Source organism: Trachemys scripta, chromosome 24 (assembly GCF_013100865.1).
Source record: "Trachemys scripta elegans isolate TJP31775 chromosome 24, CAS_Tse_1.0, whole genome shotgun sequence".
NCBI lineage: Eukaryota > Metazoa > Chordata > Testudines > Emydidae > Trachemys > Trachemys scripta.
Genome location: NC_048321.1, coordinates 7799922 through 7817861, shown reverse-complemented (window position 1 = coordinate 7817861; position 17940 = coordinate 7799922). Strand labels below are relative to the sequence as shown.

The 17940-nt window shown below is 44.4% G+C and overlaps 1 protein-coding gene and 1 long non-coding RNA gene across 2 annotated transcripts in view; one reads left to right on the top strand and one right to left on the bottom strand.

The window, feature by feature from the left end:
• Nucleotides 1-2589: 2589 nt before the first annotated feature.
• On the bottom strand, nt 2590-14843 carry LOC117869712. The gene is made up of 6 exons (XR_004643843.1): nt 14729-14843; nt 14072-14213; nt 9512-9583; nt 6071-6195; nt 4031-4141; nt 2590-2735 (listed from the first exon to the last, which is right to left on the bottom strand). It is a non-coding gene; the product is annotated as an uncharacterized LOC117869712 (long non-coding RNA).
• Nucleotides 13877-17940, top strand: part of LOC117869711 (immunoglobulin kappa light chain-like) — a 48674-nt gene continuing 44610 nt past the window's right edge. Inside the window, exon 1 of the mRNA XM_034756769.1 lies at nt 13877-13987. The gene's annotated coding sequence lies outside the window, so the exon portion shown is untranslated. The remainder of the gene's footprint in view (nt 13988-17940) is intronic.

Genomic DNA, 17940 nt, shown 5'->3' with positions numbered 1-17940 from the left:
TAAGGGAGCAACTAGTTGGTAACAACAGCAAGACGGAGTGTGTTTGTGTCTGTGTGTGTGTGTGAATGCGTGACTGTGAGATATATATATATATATATATATATATATATATATATATATATATATATAATCATATGCATATCATAGAGTATTAATTGATACCTGTATTACTAATAAATGTGCCGTTTTGCCTTAACCCCCCTGAAAAGATCCTGTATAGTACTTTGAATACAACAGGGAGACCCAGAGTGAGGGGGTACTGTGGTGGGCAGAACCCCTGAGCGAAGGACACAGGGCCAGCACCAGGCAAGACATCAGCTGGCCGTGTGCGCTCTGGAGCTGGAAAAGAGCTAATTCCCTGGACAACCAGCAGGAGGCGCAGCGCCAGTGAGTTGTTGCCTTGCCACACACCCTCTTTTCATATGTTGCACGGATGTATAAGCAGATATGTATTGTGGCAAGACTATTTTTGCTTGATTAGAAATAAAACAAATAGGCCCAATACTGCAAATCGTTACTTGCATAGGAATTGCCATACCGGCTCAGATTGATAGTCCCACTAGACTTGTATTCCATCTCTATCAGTAACCAGTTTCATATGCTTCAAAGGAAGAAGCAAGAAATTGTTATAGACAGTTACGCAATAACCTTCCTATATGGGAAATTTCTTCCTAACTCCAGTCTGTTAGTGGCTGATTTATGGCCTGAAGGAGGTTTTATATCCTTTTTAAAAAAGTATTGTGTGTAAAATAACTGCGGATGTCCTCATTATACAAACAAATTTCCATTTTTTATCTCTACTAAGCTCTTGCCCCCAGTGATACTATTATTAATAATGTTTATTACGGCAGAGTCTAGGGACCAGCCAAGAATGGAGTCCCATTGTGTACAAACACAAAGTAATAGATAGTCCCTGCCCTGAAGAGTTCACAAACTAAATAGACAAGACAGACATGGGATAGGGGAAAGCAATGCTTAATTTGTGCCAAGGCTTGGCAGGGCTGAGCCCGCTGGCACCTCTAGGCTTGGCAGTTCATAGCTCCGGCACCTCTGGGCTTGCCACATCAGTTATGAAAGTAAAAATATTGCTTGAGCCCTGACACCTCTTTCATTACACTTTAAGAACTGGGGGAAAGGATATAACTTGGAAGCAGTATGAACAATGTGATTGTGGGAAACATTACGTTAATGTTGTTTTAGAGTGGGGGTGTTCAATTAGCAGCGATTAGCTAAATGGAAAGACAAGGAAAGAGAGAGGAGTGATGGGAACAGAGCAGATGAGAAGAGAGTCAGAAGGAGGCAATGAGGGGCAGTTGTTGAGTGAGGCAGCTGTGGAGAGACTGAGGGAGGGGCGTGGGAAGGGTTGGAGCAGACAGCCAATCAACACAGGAGAGAATCTCTTGAGAGATCTTGCAGCACTGAGTTCCACATGTTAATTAGGCCTTGTGTAAGAAGGCATTGTCTTTTGTCAGTTACATATTTGTTGCATTTCCGTTTCACTTGAATGTTCCCTTGATCTTATACTATGTGAGAGGGTACATGGGAGTGCCTGAATTAGATTCTCCACCATTTTTTATTTTGTATGTCTCAATCATGTCCTTTCTTATTTTTCTCCTCTCCAAAGCAGTCCCGTTTTTTTCAGTCTCTCCTCATATAGAAATATCTAATCATTTGTCATCTGTGTCTGAGCCCCCTCTCTTTCTGACATATCTACTTACAGGACTACTCATGTGAGAGAGTTCGCAGGATCTATGGTCAATAGGAAGCCAGAGACCTGAAACTCTGTCTAGAGTGAACAGGAACACAGACATAAACATGGCTAGCCAGCAACATCCATTTTAAATGTAATGAGATGGAGGTGATTGTTTTAGGGGAGGTGAACCGGTAAGTACGCTTACTCCATAGTCCCCTTGATATCTTGTTTGTTTCAACTGTCTCTAAGGCAGACCTTTTCTGGATGCAGCTGAAACTATTCAAGAGTGGATCCAAGGGCTAGTATAGTTCCCTTTGCATTCCAGGGAGATATCATCAGCTGATCCAGTGATGTCAGAACATCAGATAGCACTGAAAGATCTGGAGTGATCAGCCAGTGCTTCATTTTATTGGCACATATTTCATATTTACAATAGAACCCAGTGAATGATAGTGAGGAAATGTGAGAGGAAGAAATACAGAAGATACGAAGAGCTAGTCAACATTTATGCAATTTATACTAATTGTGAGGAAACATAGCTGTTACATTTATTTTATATTTTTGTGTTTCTACATAAATACATAAACCACTAAAAAAAAAGATGACTGATTCACTGTAGGGCAGGGGTCGGCAAAGTTTGGCATGCGGCTCGCCAGGGTAAACACCCTAGCAGGCCGGGCCAGTTTATTTACCTGCTGACGCGGCAGGTTCGGCCGATCGCGGCCCCCACTGGCCGCAGTTCGCCGTCCTGAGCCAATGGGGGCGGCGAGAAGCGGCGTGGGCGAGGGATGTGCTGGCTGCAGCTTTCCACCGCCCCCGTTGGTCCGGGATGGCGAACCGCGGCCAGTAGGGGCCGGGATCGGCCGAACCTGCCGCATCAGCAGGTAAATAAACTGGCCCGGCCCGCTAGGGTGCTTACCCTGGCAAGCCGCGTGCCAAATGTTGCCGACCCCTGCTGTAGGGGAAGTAATTTACAAGTGTGGCAGAGTTCTTTGTTTTCCTCCTTGAGGAATGTTCTAATTCAAAGCAAAGCTGTTCACATCTGAAATAAAGGGAAAAAAAATAAACAAGTTATAATGGTGACTTTCCATCTATTTTTAATTTACAGTATACAGTGATAGGGGACAAATCTTCAACTGGTATGAGTTGTCCATTGAAGTCAATGGAGCTTGGATTTTATTATGAACAGTTTGCATAGCTGTACCCCAAACTTAGTAAATTCTAGGAGCAAACATCAAATCAGATTTAGTGGAACTGAGCACAGCTCAAAGAATGCAAAGGACAATAAAACTGTTCCGATAAAGAGAAGTCAACATTTTATATATGAGACCATTTGCTAGGATTTAATGAAGATGGATTTTTTTTTTTTGAGGATGAGATTTACATATAGTCACTGTGTTTGGAAGAGCCTTGAATCATGACTACTGTAATCTCAGAGGCAAATCCTCACCTGGTGTAAATTGTCCATTGAACTTGATGGAGCTATGACAAAAGTTTTGTCCCAAAAGTCAATGGGAATTAGGCTCATAAATCACTTAGGCAATTTTGAAAATTTTTTCTTAAATGACTTGTCCGTATCCTACTAAACTGTGACATTGACTATTGCGGACTCTTCTCTGGTCTTCGGGGTGCTTACCATGTCTCTCTTCAGTCCATCCGAAACTGCCACCAAATCGTCTTTCCCACCTGTCATTTTGATCATCTCATCCCCTAATTCATATCCATCCACCAGCTCTACTTTGCACTACATATCAATTTCAAGGTCCTTATCCTTGCTTTTGTCTCCAACCTTGTCTCCCTTTGCATTCCCCCAGTTTTTTCCATTCTGCCATTGATATCAGCCTTGATTTCCCCCTTCATTTCTTTCTCCCATTCCCAGCTTTTGTAGCTTCATTTGCCAAGCCTTCACTCCAACCTCATTTGGATCCTTTCTTAGAACTCGCCTCTGCCATGTCACTTGCGAAAGCATAGCCAATTACCCCCATAACTGAAATTAATGGATACACCAAGGTGTTTCCATGTCTTACCAAGTTACTGCATAATCTAATTTTTGTACTCCTTTCCCTTCTTTCTTTCCCCTTTTTTGTCTGACTTTGGCTCTCACTAGTGTCCTATCTGGTTTTTACATTGCAAGCTTTATGTAGCAGGGACAGGATCCTTTCTTTCAGCTTTGAAATTCCTAGCACATATTTGGGTGCTCAGAATGAGTTGTACTTTCCACTTGGAGTTATAGCACACAGCCTGCTGCTGCCTTGGAAACTAGTGAACTGTTTGCTGGATCAGGAATCAACAATGATGACACGCAAATACCCAAGTAACAATACAGAACCTCAGTACCTTCTACAAAAGATGTGTGAATTGTTGTAGCAAAAAACATAGAAGATGGAGGAGGACAAATAAGAAGGGAAGATGGCCCTGCAGTGATGATCCTGCAGACTTTGTCAAATCCTGTAAAGTTAACAAAATCAGTCATTCTGAATAGTGTCGCATCAAAGTTAGAGTTAAGGTTCATTGCCCCTTGTCGTGTCTGTAGGACATAACTGGGGAGAGTGGTTCAGCTACTTCGGAGACTCATTAGCAGATTTGTTCACTGTCTTTAAGAGTAGCAAGGCTGCTGAGTCTTGCAGCAGCATTGAGAGGGGATATCAACAGATTATTAGATATTTGGAGAGGTGACATATCTTTTTCCTATCCCCCTCCTCTAGAGCCCTTCAATAATCATGCACTTGGTTATGCAGTGTAGTAGTAGCCATATTGGTCCCAGGATATTAGAGAGATAAGGTGGGTGAGGTAATACCTTTTATTGGACCAACTTCTGTAAGATGGTCCAAAAAAAAAGGTATTACTCATCCACCTTGTCTCTTTAATGCACTTGGTTTGACTAACGACACCTTAACCATCAGCCTGTCACGTGGTCCTACTGCAGAACATAAGAACGGCCATATTGGGTCAGATCAAAGGTCCATCTAGCCCAATATCCTGTCTTCCGACAGTGGCCAATGCCATTTTCACCAGAGGGAATGAACAGAACAGGGAATCATCAAGTGATCCATCCCCTGTCACCCATTCCCAGCTTCTGGCAAACAGAGGCTAAATCCATGTTATGACAAGATAAAACTGAATCCATTCTATGCTAGATATGCAGGAGTGTCCCTGATTTTGGGTGAGTTTGATACTCTTCCATTATACAGCTGAACTAGAAATTATTGCAGTAAATATTTTTCCTGACATTTGCTTTTTCTGCATTAACTGCAAAAATAACCAGATCTACAGCATGATTGTTATGGGTTTCAGTTTGAAAATTTGATGAATATTTTGTGGCCAGATTTATTTAATTTAACATTTTTGAATCAAGAATTTGGTAAATGTTTTTGTAAATAAACCACCTGTAAGATGCATCTACTGGTGGCACAGTGCAGTGCTGCAATTATGTCTCTGCCTCAGTTTCCCGCATTGAGCTTTCAATAAGTCCAATGAGGCTTATATATATTGAACAGTGCCCCTTCAGGGGTTGGGTTTATTTAACCCAAGGGTGAAACATTTACACAAATAGGGCCCCACCCCAGCATCCTAGCTGGAGGGGGAAGAGGCTGAATTTATCTTTATCCATCTACCCCATTTATGTCCAGGTCATTGACCAGTGAGGCCCTATTGACCCAAACCTCTCTTCTGGAGTCAGGGTCTCTTGTCATCCAGTGGGAAGGATCCCCACAGAGGTCATATCATGACAACCCTTCCTCGGAGCAGCATGTAATTTCCTGGTGCTCCTGCTGCTGTCTGATGAAGTCTGTCCATTGGGGCCAGTTTTTGTGGGGACTTGGCATTTATAGCTCCCTCCAACCTCTCCCACCTACGAGCATTCTGCCTTGGTTTCCTTTCCCAGTGAGCTCCCTCACTAGCTCCCTCTGAGAAGGCCTCCACGTTGGAGCATTCTCTTTCTGCCTTCTGGACTGTTCCTCTTCTCAGAAGGTGTTCCTTAACTAATTAGCTGCTGGCCAGCAACTTAGGCAATCAGTTATCCCAAGATGGATTGGGCTTGGTTTGTTCTCTTTAGCAGAGCCTGTTGCAGGTAGGCTGAAGGCCTGATTGCTCTCAGGGGCCAGCTTCTCTATTGCACCCCCTGTGTATAGATCTGAGTTAAATATATAATATTAGGGTGATCTTCAAGGTGGGACTTAAGTGATGCATAGTCTTTATGCTGGCCCTCTGCGTACAGGTGAATATCCCTCTCCTTGAATAATTTGATTTTCTTAGCATATTTTTCAAATAGAGTTCTAAAAATGGTCAGATAATTTATCCACCTCATTGCAACAACCTTTACAGCAAATAATTGCATCTTTGTGTTTTGAGGAATAGGAAAGAAACTATTTAACCTACCTTTCCAAGTGACGTTTCGAATTCACTATAATAATCTGTGCGGTATTCTGGAGGATAATCTGTGGGGTATTCTGGATAATAATAATCTGTGGAGTTTTCTGGAGGATAATCATCTGTGTAATTGTCTAAATGACAAAATGGTTTTGGATGAGTCTATTTGCATCTTGTACAAATATATTTAGAGTTATTGAAGGTGCCTCTCACATACCCAGAGTATCTATGTTCTATTTAAAATCACACATCAGAACAGATGAACACCTCTCCCAGCCTACTTTGTGCTCTATGCCTGTCAAACATTTTGAATGTTGGAAAACAGAAGAAGCCCCCAAACAAAATTATCTTTGTTAAGCTGGAGTTAAGGATATGAGCACATACAGTAAGACAGAAGAGTATAGAGACAGTCTTGGTCTTAGACGCTGTGACGTTTTCTATTAACACTTTAGACTCTCAAAGTTGATCAGAAAATTCAAAACTGATATTTTTTGCTACATGTAAATATTGGTACTTAGCTGTTTGTTAGCTCTTTCAGGAACAATTTAAATATAAAGTTTAAATATTTTATTTTCCAAATCAAGGTACAATGTTCATGTTTAACTTGATGTCTGCACCAATATTTATATTCATAATTGCACAGGGTAATACTTCAGAACACCCAGGGAGATACCAACAGACCTTCCCGTAAGTGTGATATGCATGTGTTGAATGGGGCTGGGTGGTGACTGCGCTTCATACAAGCTGCTGATTGCTCTCTGGGCAGTGTGTCCTCAAAACCAAATTTCCTCGTGTCCTTAATGTTTGGGTTGCTTTTTGGAGTACTTGAGCAATTGTAACTGTTACACAACAGAGGGTTTTTCTCCTGGGATATTTTGAAACTTGCATGCAACCACAGCATTCCTGGGGTTGGAGTGTGTATTAGGATGGGGATCTAGAGAAAACAAAGTAAAATAATTAAGTAATTCAAGGGTATATGTTTTAACAGCCAAACTTCAATGTTTCCCATCAGAGGGACACCATCTGCACCTGTTGCACATGTGGTACACATTTTCACATTCAGAAGGTACATTTCTGTGTAAGTAGGCTCTGAATGAGCTCTCCCTTGACATCTAGTGATGAACTAGGGGAAAGATCTGAGGAAAAAGACTTAGCAGATGCACTTCTGCCTAGAGAGGATCAGGAGAAAGACCCACATTGCCAAAGTGATCTATTTTGGGTTAAAATTCACTTTAGTATTGAATACAGGAATAATGAAATGTTGTTATCCTTATTGTATGAGTAAATGGCAGCAGGTCTGTACTTAGCATGCCCTGATTGAGGGGGTCACCCGCCATTTAACTTCATTCAGTAAGAAGGGCGTAGTGATGCGAAATCCAAGTAAGAGTTCTTAGCTGGTGGTGTAGACCTGTTTAAAGGGTCCTAGAAGCCTGGTTTGATTTTCGCCTCCACCCCACCCCAGTGTTAAGAGCCAACTAGATTCATTTTTCCTGAGTGACCACGTTAATTGATCTGAGGGGGATGAACCTTAGCCCTAATATGGAGACAGCATTGTGCAGAAGAGGCAATCAGCAGAGAGGTTCCCCACTACCCAGTGAAATCATGGAGAACTGGGCTAAGTGGTGGAATCTCAGAACAGCATCGCAGTGAGAGGCGGAGGTGATGACTGTGGCAGGAAGCAGCAGCAGAGACAAACCGTGGCAGAGATTGCAAAGACACTGATGAGCAGAGGAGCCAGAGGAGAGGCTGCAACCTGATGCATCCTACATAGATGTGTGCCAGGCTCTCTCTCTCGCCACAAAAGGGACAGGGGTTGTGGGAGTTTGTGAACCACGCCAGGTACGTGCCTGTGCTTATGGCTCCGTGGGGGAGCCTCCAACTAATATTTCTGGTGGGCCGTGGAACCAGAGTGGAGTACAGACTGACCCACCTGGGTTCCTCGCCCTCCTCAGGTGACTGCAGGTCCCACCACTCAGCATCAGGGCAGGACACAAGAGTGAGGAAGTGGATGGTATGAAGCATGAGCACGTACAGAGGTTCTCTGGGTGCAGTTTGGAGGCAGACTGGCTTCATATAATGCTGCTGGCTCCTGTGGCATATCAGGGCATCTGGAGAGGCCCCTGGAGGTGATGGGCAGGGGGGAGGGTATGGGACAGTGGCATAGTGGTAAAATAAATGCATAAACTAACCTAAACTAAACTCCACATTCTCCAGATGAGAAGTGGGTAAATTCCATTTACCCTTGACTGCACTATGGGTCAGGGAGGACTACATAGAGAAGGAAGAGAACTCATTGAGGAAGGAGACCGAGGCGGGAAGGGTGAGGGGAGTTCCCTCTCTCTGGGAAGGGCCTGGTGAAGGCAGGCTGCAGAGAACTACAGAAGGTAGGTTAGGCTTCTGTGGGAGACCTGGCGATAGGGCCTGTAAGAAGTAGGCTGGTCTCTACGAGAAGTTGCCAGAGTCCCTGGGGAAGGGAGGGGAGGCAAAGCAGTGGGCAAACCTGCTAGGAAAAAAACTGGCTAGGAAGTCTGCAGGGAAAAGCCCTGGGAGACTGAGCTCTGCCAAAGGAGCAGCAGAGCAGAAATTCGGCAGTCCCTGGAAGAAGTAGCATAGTCCAAGAGGGGCAGAAGGACCTTTTGTTAGGATGTTGGTGTGGATTCTTTCATTGTACTTTTGTTACCCCAGAAGGAGACAGAACTGGAAAGAGGTGACTTGGCTGGAGGGCTAGACCATAGAAGACATAGCCACAAACAGGCCATCACAGGGCCCAAGAAGTGATCAATAGGGGTCGCTAGAGGCTAAGACAACTGTAATACCATGACCTGGCACTAGGGATTCAATGGCAGTGAACGTAGCCATAGGCGCTGACTCCATGGGTGCTCTGGGGCTGGAGCACCCACAGGGAAAAATTGGTGGGTGCTCTGCACCCACTGGCAGCCAAGCTCCCCTCCCCACCTCACCTCCGCCTCTTCCCCTGAGCATGTCGCGTCCCTGCTTTTCCGCCTACCTCCCAGCGCTTGCCACCGCAAAACAGCTGTTTCGGGGCGTAACAAGCTCTGGGAGGGGGAGGAGTGGGAACGTGGCGCGCTCAGGGGAGGATGTGGGGCTGGGGTGGGGATTTGGGGAAGGAGTTGGAATGGGGGCGGGGTGGGAGGGGCAGGGCTAGGGGCAGAGGGGAGGTTGAGCACCCACCGATGCAGAAGTCGGCGTCTATGAACATAGCTACTTACACTCCCTTTCAGTCATACAGTAAAATCTGTGCCTGTTCTTTGAACAGCACGGAAGCTGTGAACAATACATGTCAAAAGAAATTTGAAAACACCGAAAAACAAATATATTCCTAAAAGAGATGCAAGAAAAAGCTTAAATTCAGGGTAGATCGTCTTGACACGTTTATGATCTGTTTACATATTTTATACAACTTGATCAATGTGCCATATATTCTCTCACCGTATAAATAAAATGTGTAGTTCCAAATGGAAAAATTGTTATATGATTCCCATCCTTCTCCAGCAGCATTTCCTGGCGGGACGTGGGGAAAGCAATACATTAGTGCAATACAAATACAAGTGCAATACGTTTCCAGGCAGGGGGGAGGAGAGGGGGAAGCAGTACATTAGTGCAAAAAGCAATACAAACCTGTCTTCATACATCCTGAGAACTGAGATTCTCATAGGGTCAGATTGTGAACGCCTCACTCCCACTGGTGAACAGCTACTCACATTAATATTGACATTGATTTATTGGGATTTCTTGTGCCGGAAATTGCTCCCTAGTGGGAGTAAGGAGGTCACAGAATGGCCCATAATTAGCTTTGAGAACCTTGGATGAAAGGCATCATATTACAAAACGATTTAGAATTGTGTGTGAGAACTCCTATTTTCCTCTAAAGATATGTATTTGGAGCTATTGAGCCATGCTGGGCAATGATCACATATCCAATGCTAAAGTTTTTTGTACTCTTCTATGGGTCAGTGTAGCGGGGTGGTCACCCGCTCCTGGCCTTGGAGAGGGCTGGGGCTGGGAGCCTTAGGCTGGGCTGATTGGGAGGCAACCTCAGCTGTGGCCATGCCCCAAACAGACTCAGCTGGCCCCATAAAAGATAGGGAAGCCAGGGGCAGACACACAGTCTTCTCTAGCTGTAGAGGGAGATAGGCCTGGCTGCAGGGAGCTAGAGAAGGTACCTGGAGTGGAGCAGGGCTGGGGGAAGGCCAAGGGAGCTGGGGAACTCCAGCCTGGAAACCGCCTCCGGCTGTGGCCTAGTAGAAGGCCAAACAGGTACTGAGGTTGCAGGGGACAGCCCAAGGCTAGGTGGAGGCAGAAAAACCCAACCTTCCTTGTGATGCGTGGCTTATATTGCCGTATGCCCCAGGGAACGGGGGCTAGTTGGTGACTGGCAGTAACCTGATTGAGGCAAGGTGGGGATAGGGGAGTGGGGGTTCCCTGGGGAGGGGAGACCCTGAGAGTGAGGGGTTACTGCTGGGGGCAGCACCCCAGATAACAGGGCATCGGAGTCCAGGGACGTGGGGTCTAGCGGCAGTGGGACACCGCCCTGCAGAGGGTGCTCCAAGGCTGGAAATGAGCTAATTCCCAAGACACCAGCAGGAGGCGCTGCAGGGGTGAGTCCCACGTTGCTACAGTCAGTATGTTTAACATGGATATCAATTTCTCTGATCTGTCTATGAGTTTAGATACTAAGGTAATGGGAGAATTTTTTTAGACACCATAAACTGGATTTTGAATAATATTACTGCTTTCTCTTAAAGATCGAGCCCTCTCCATTTCCTTTATCTCAAGCTTCTTAAAATGAGATTACGCTTCTGATTGGAATAAGCTTTCTAAATGCCTAGCCTTACTGAAATTGTACAGTTTTAAAGACTCAAGAAAGGGGAAATGGCTAAATATCAGTCAAACTCAGACTTTTGAAAAGTTAGTTAAACTCCTTTTCAGGCGGTAATATTGCAAGGCAGTTGGATTTTGGGGAAAGGCCCATTTGTGCAAACAGTTACTGCCATGCATAGGCATGCTCCCATGTGTAGATCCCAACCTGGCCTTTTAATGATCAGGGTTGGGGTGTGGTTCAGTGTCTTGGGTCAGTATTTTTTCTCTTCACCCCCCGGTGGTTGTTCATTGTTCTGTGAGGGAGTTATCAATTTACCTACCAGATAAATTGATTTCTGCATGTTTGTTAAGACCTTTGGCATGAGAGTTATTGGTGTTTAGCCATGCCTCTTGTATCTGTCATGATAGTCCTGCTATTTCATTTCATTGGGGTTTAGGTCTAGTGTTCTGTTACTCATTAGGCAAATGCACATGCTATCAAGACAGGAAATAGAAGAACATCACCTTGAGTTTGATGCCCATATTGACTTTACCTTTATTACGCTATTTGGGATAAGATTATTAATTGCTTACATATTTATTATGTGATTCTGATGAGAGGTGGACTGGCATCCCACATTTTGACACCCTCACACTTTAGAGGGGTTTGAAATCCGTGCTTGAATTTTTTCAATCAGAGTCTATATAGCAGCTGACCTAGAAGCCCAAATCTAAATAAACCTAGTCTGTAAAGATGCTTGAAAATTGGACCCAAACTCAGATCTAGATTTCTCTGTGAGCCAACTTGTAACCCTGTGTTTCCGAAGCATCCCAGAACTTGGGAGGAAACTTGGAATCCCCAGAACTGAACCTGCATCTGAATTGTGTAGCTTGCACCCATCTCCAATTCAAATGTAAATAAAACCCTAAATAATTGTTCAGTCTTTAAAAATGTGCTGTCCTTTTTTGCTTTTATAGTATAAACTTTAACCTCTGCCCCTAGTTACAAATTCTTCCATGTCTTAAACTTGCTTTAGCAGCCTCTCTTCAAAAGCATTGTTCCAATCCAATCCCTTTAAAAATATTATATTGGAACTATGGATATCGCCTTGTAATTGTGGCACAAATAAGTGTATTTGTTATTTATTAATTGACTGACGAAGGGTAAGGAAATGAGAAAAGAACTTGTAATTTGCATCTGGAAATCCCCAGCAAGTGAGGATCTGACATCAGTGCTTATAACAGTTTATTTGGCATTTTCTTCAGCAGAGTCAAAAGTACATAAATTTAAAAACAGGAAGTTGAAAGTATGCAATTAAAACAATTGTAAAGCTAAAAGAAAAATGAAAATTACATTTAAGACCTTTTTCTTTTGTGTGTGTGTGTGTATCAAATACAATTAAAAACATACCAAAAGTGACTGAATTGTATAGGTGAAGCAAAGTTAGTTTAATATTTTGTGTTGTAGGGAAAAAAATACTGAAAATGCTAAAGGTGTTTCTATAACAAAGGATCATAAAATGCCTAATGGAGTTCACCAACAGACTTTTATTCAAATCTATTAATAGTTGTGCCCATCACTGAAAAGCAAAAACCTCTGGGTTGAAATGTGGCAGGTGTTTAACAGCACTGCCATCAAACAGACTAGGAAGAAAAGAATGCTTTTCCTATTAGAAACTGCTAGAGGAATTTAGGAAGACAGAATGTAATTATCTAAGGTGGAGTTTGGCCAGAACCCCTGGGTTAACAACAATCCCACTCTTACAAAAAGGTTTCACAAGATCTTTAGTGAATCAAGTTTACAGGACATTGGCTTTGCATCTCATTTGAAAGGTGGCAGGCCCTGCAGCACAATGCCATCTATCGCCAACATAGGGCTTTGGTGCTGTGCTGATCTACAAGAGGACCTGATGCCTACTTACTTTCTGAAACTGCTTCTGACACTTTAGCTTGAAGGACTCCCATCAACAATTGCACCAGCCAGCCTGACCCTGCTTAAAATGAGCAATCTAAGGGATCCTAGCACGTGGCAGTTTGACTGCTGGGGTAGATTTTTCCACTTTCTAAATTTCCTTTTAATTTTGAAAGGTTTTGTTCCATTTCACATTCAGGTAATAGAGAGTAGTGCTTCCCAAGCAGCATCTATTGTGCTTCATCCTTCAGAAGCAAACCATTGGCTGGTCAGTCTTCCCCTCCTCCTGTGTTTCAGAGCACCCTTCTGAAGACACTGCATGTGTCTTTTGGGGCACCTAGTAAGACTACATGCATCACGCCTGTGCTAACCCTACTCTGGTTTTAAGATCCAAATTGCCCCCCTTGCTTTTAAAATACTCTATACAAATCATTCCAGTCTCTCTTATATACCTCGTTGCTCCCCGTTGTCCTCCTTGCTCATCTAACAATGGTCTCCTTATTACCTTTCCTCACGGTGGTACAAGAGCTGCCTTCTCTGGATCATAAGGCTTTCTGCATCTCTTCCTCAACCACCCTACAGCTTGCTTCAGATACCCACTGAAAACCTCTCATCTGCCTTTCCTGTGCCTCTTCATGTCTCTGTCTCCACTATTATTTAACTATATTATATGCAGCTATTCTGTAAAGTATTTTAGGATACAATTTTACATGGAAAGGATAGTATAATGTAAAACTGTACCCTGTAAGCTTACATCCAGTGCACTTTACTCAGGTGGTTTTTGATCCCTGTCTTTCACTTATTTATTCCAGACTCCAAAGAGAGACTGCTGAGCTCCAGTTCATTTGCAAATTTGACACCATCAGATCAGGATTAAACAAAGACTGTGAATGGCTCTCCAACTACAGAAGCAGTTTCTCCTCCCTTGGCGTTCACACCTCAACTGCTAGCAGAGCACCTCACCCTCCCTGATTGAACTAACCTTGTTATCTCCACACTGATTTATACCTGCCTCTGGAGATTTCCATTACTTGCATCTGAAGAAGTGAGGTTCTTACCCACGAAAGCTTATGCTCCCAATACTTCTGTTAGTCTCAAAGGTGCCACAGGACCCTCTGTTGCTTTTTACAGATTCAGACTAACACGGCTACCCCTCTGATGCTGAAGAAGCAACATTCTTTTAGAAGCACCTGGTAGGTACGATTTCTTGATCAGTACAGTTAACGGCATCACTTAATTAACTGCAATCCACAGAAAAGTAAAAGTAAAATATTTACCCAGTAAAGTCTGGAAAACCATGGCTGCTGTTAGTAAAAAAGCCATTCTGTCACAGCTGGTTCAGTCCACTGTCTGCTTCTTATCCTTATCCTTTTAAGGAACCAATGCAGTTGCTTGGTGTGTAACAGGAAATGACATGCTCTAAGGGTTGGAATAGTGTATTATGAGAAAAGGCAGGACAGTTTTGCCCAAGTTTTTTCCCCCCCCAGAAGATTGCCTACAGCCATACACTGTTCTGCAAACTGAGCTGCAGCTCTTCCTGTTAAAATGCGTTAACTACAAGTGGAAACAGAGGGAAAATCCAGTGAACAGTGCCAGGAAGGGCACTGCTGGAAGCTTTTAACTTGAGGAAGAAGGTTTCCAAATGAAGACAGGCATTGATTGCCAGCTTCATGGCCTTTAACAACAGTGCCAACTTTGTTTGCCAAGAGACAAATTGTTAGAGGTCAGGAAGTCAGCTAGCAAAAGTGAAAAAGTTCTGCAGGGCCATCCTTACCCGTACGCAGCTGCGTAGGGCACCAGGAAACTTGGGGCACCAAATTTCCTAATGCCTTGCGCAGCTGCGAGCTGCTCCAGCTCTTCCCCAGGGCCCCCACCTCTTCCTGCCCCGTCCCCACTCCCCTGAGGACTCCAGAAGTGGTTGGGCCTGCACTCACCAGTAAGTAGAGCGACCTGGTCCCAGCCTGCTCTGGTCCCCTGCCTCCAACCCACGCTGCCGGGGCCTCCCCCCAAGCCGGGGAGCAAAGCAGGCTGGGGCCAAGTCACTCCACTTCCCACAGGAAGTGGCCAGCCCCCCCCCCCCCCCCCCCCCCCCCCGGGGGGGCCCCCCCCCCCCCCCCCCCCCCGCTTCCCCCACGGAGGCCTGGGGCTCCACACTGCCCCCTCATGGGGGGGCTGCGTCAGGCACCAAAATAGCTAGGGACAGCCCAGAAGTTATGAAAAGAACAATTTTAAACAAGAAAGAAGGTGTGAAAAGTCTTCTTTAGGAAACGTTTTACTTTCAGAACATTGAGAGAAGGCAACCACAGAGGAAAGAAACTGGAGAAAATATCCCTTCTACAACTCTGGGAACCACTTATTCCTAATAAGACAAAGTCAGTGTCACTAGGTAACTTACCGTTTAGTAAGCAGTCCTACAACAGATTCTCCAACGTTTACATTTTTTGATCCTCACTAGTGACCTTGACTTTTTCCATCAAATACATTTTTAAGTACACCCTGTAGAAACAATTATGAATGCAGTCCCTGCCACAAAGAGTATAAATGTAATGCCATGTAACAAGTCAGAGGCATGAACAGACAAAAAAGGGGGGTGGAAGGAGAGAGAGGATCAGGGGGTTGAGGATGAGTTCATGAGATTGCCGAAGTCGATCAGGTGTGGACCTGTCTCCAGGGCTGTGTTCCAACTTCTGGGTTTTGTTTTTGGTTTCTCACATTCCCTGTCCCCTCATTTCTCATAGCTGAAAAACGGAAATGAATTCTGAACAGTGGTCTGAACAAGGTGAAGGAGATATGAGAAACAGCTGTGCAGAGGTCATTCTATCCACAAGGAACTGCAGGGAAGAAGGCTCTGAGATGTGCATAAGAGACGCCAAAATGGGGGTATTGAGGCTGGTGGAGTAAGAGGGCAGGTGTCAGTATTTCCTCTAATTTTGTTATGTGCACCAATATGGAGGTGATGTGTGCCATGGCAGGTCCGTGCTGGGGGAGAGGCATCTCTCCCCGCCACAGCCCTGAGCTCCTGCACGTGGTTTAATAGGCAGCTATGCGGCCACGCAGCTTAGAGGGAACTTAAGTGGGTGTGTGGGTGTAGAATGAGGAATGCAAAAAGAAATGAGGTCAGATGTCAGAAGGGTGATGCATGATGTGTTTCGGTTTTTTTTTCTTTCTCCTTTTGCTGTTGCCACCAGGTAAACACTGGGGCTAGAAAAGCTAGCCTTTTAAACTCCTAATTACCATATGCATAGAACCTTGCGCAATCCAAATGGCTCCCAAAGCAGTCTACAAACTTCAGCTCAGACCCAGTTCACACAGGGATAACTTAAACTGCTGTCGTTCTACCCTAATGGTGGATTAACAGTCTGCCACAACATGAAACCTCTGTTTAAGGAGGGGACGTGAATACTCACGGAACCATAAATAAATTAAAAAAAAAAAATCAGAAACAAAAGAACCCTCCCCCTAGCAGAGTTTTGAGCCTGTAAAGGGAGAAGTACCAGAAACTCTGGGAGGTCCACTTGGGAATTTGCTATTGCTATTGATTTTTATGTGGAAGATGCTTAGGTGGTACAGTGATCAGTGGCAGTTTAAAAACCTGATATAGATAGATAGAATGGAATACTGCTAAATGCAGTTGAACTGTAAAGGGAGGGATGATCTAGGTAGGCAGAACTCAATGTTTCCTTGTGGTTAACACACCATGTTTTGCAAAGAATTCTATGGTATCATTAAGGACCACAGAGGTTTCGGGACCTTAGTTTTACATGTGTAAAAGACAGTGCCTCCTTACACGGTGCTGGGGCGTTAATTAAGAACTGAATCAGGGAAGAGTGTCACTTCTTCCATCAACCTGTTTTCTCCTTGGAGGTCCTCCATTCAGGTACCCTGCTTTGCTTGCGACCTCTGAGACAATTACAGCATGTGGCTGCAGATTTAATATGTTACGTCTGGTTTCATTTTTAAAAGACGTCTGGAATTCAAACCCGCTTCTGTTTCCTTGGGTTTAGTTTCTTGGCTTTGTAGGGCTTGTCTAAAACTATGGGTGCTATAATAGCCCAGCTCCACAGCGGTGTAGCTATACCACTCTAGAGCTGTGTGACGTTCCCCTGGTGTTATCCGGACTGGTGATCTGCTAGGTCACTCCAATCCTTGACTCTGGGAGCCAGCCTTACCCTGCTCTGCTGTGAGAACCCCCACTCCTGGGCTGTTCACGCACAGCCTCTGGCATGTAAGCTGCTCCTCGGATCGTGTAACCGAATGACACTAGCCAATATCTCCGGTCCCAGATGCAACCCTAGGAATCTCCATCTTGCAGTGTCCAGTTATGCCCGCTGGACGCTGCAAGCTTATATGAGTTTGTCAATTTAACAAAGAAATTGATATGTACAGCCTTGTTATCCCAAGGGGAGTCGGTTATGCTTCAACGCAAACTTACTGCTTCAGGTAGAATAAACAAACAGATTTATTAACTACAAAGAGAGATTTTAAGTGAATATAATTAATAGGCAAAAAGTCAGATTCGGTCAAATGAAATAAAAGCAAAACGCATTCTAAGCTGATCTTAACACTTTCAGTGCCCTTACAAACTTAACAAAGAACAGGAGTACTTGTGGCACCTTAGAGACTAACAAATTTATTAGAGCATAAGCTTTCGTGGACTACAGCCCACTTCTTCGGATGCATATCCATGAAAGCTTATGCTCTAATAAATTTGTTAGTCTCTAAGGTGCCACAAGTACTCCTGTTCTTTGTTCTTTTTGCGGATACAGACTAACACGGCTGCTACTCTGAAACCTTACAAACTTAGATGCTTCTCACCACAGGCTGGCCTGGTTGCCCTTCAGCCAGGCTCTCATCTTTGATCAACGCTTCCGTCACTTGGTGGTGATGTCTGTAGATGGAGGTGGAAGAGAGGAAGAGCATGGCAAACGTCTCTCCCTTTTATCATGTTCTTTCTTCCCTCTTGGCTTTGCACACACACACCCCTTCAGAGTCAGGTGAGCATTACCTCATCACAGTTTCAAACTGACCAAAGAACAGGGGGTGACTCACTCAAGACTCCAACAGATCCTTTGTTGCTGTCTAGGCCAGTGTCCTCTGTTCCTGTGAGGCTGGGCTGGGTCTGTCCCATTCGTGCCCTGATGAGGTG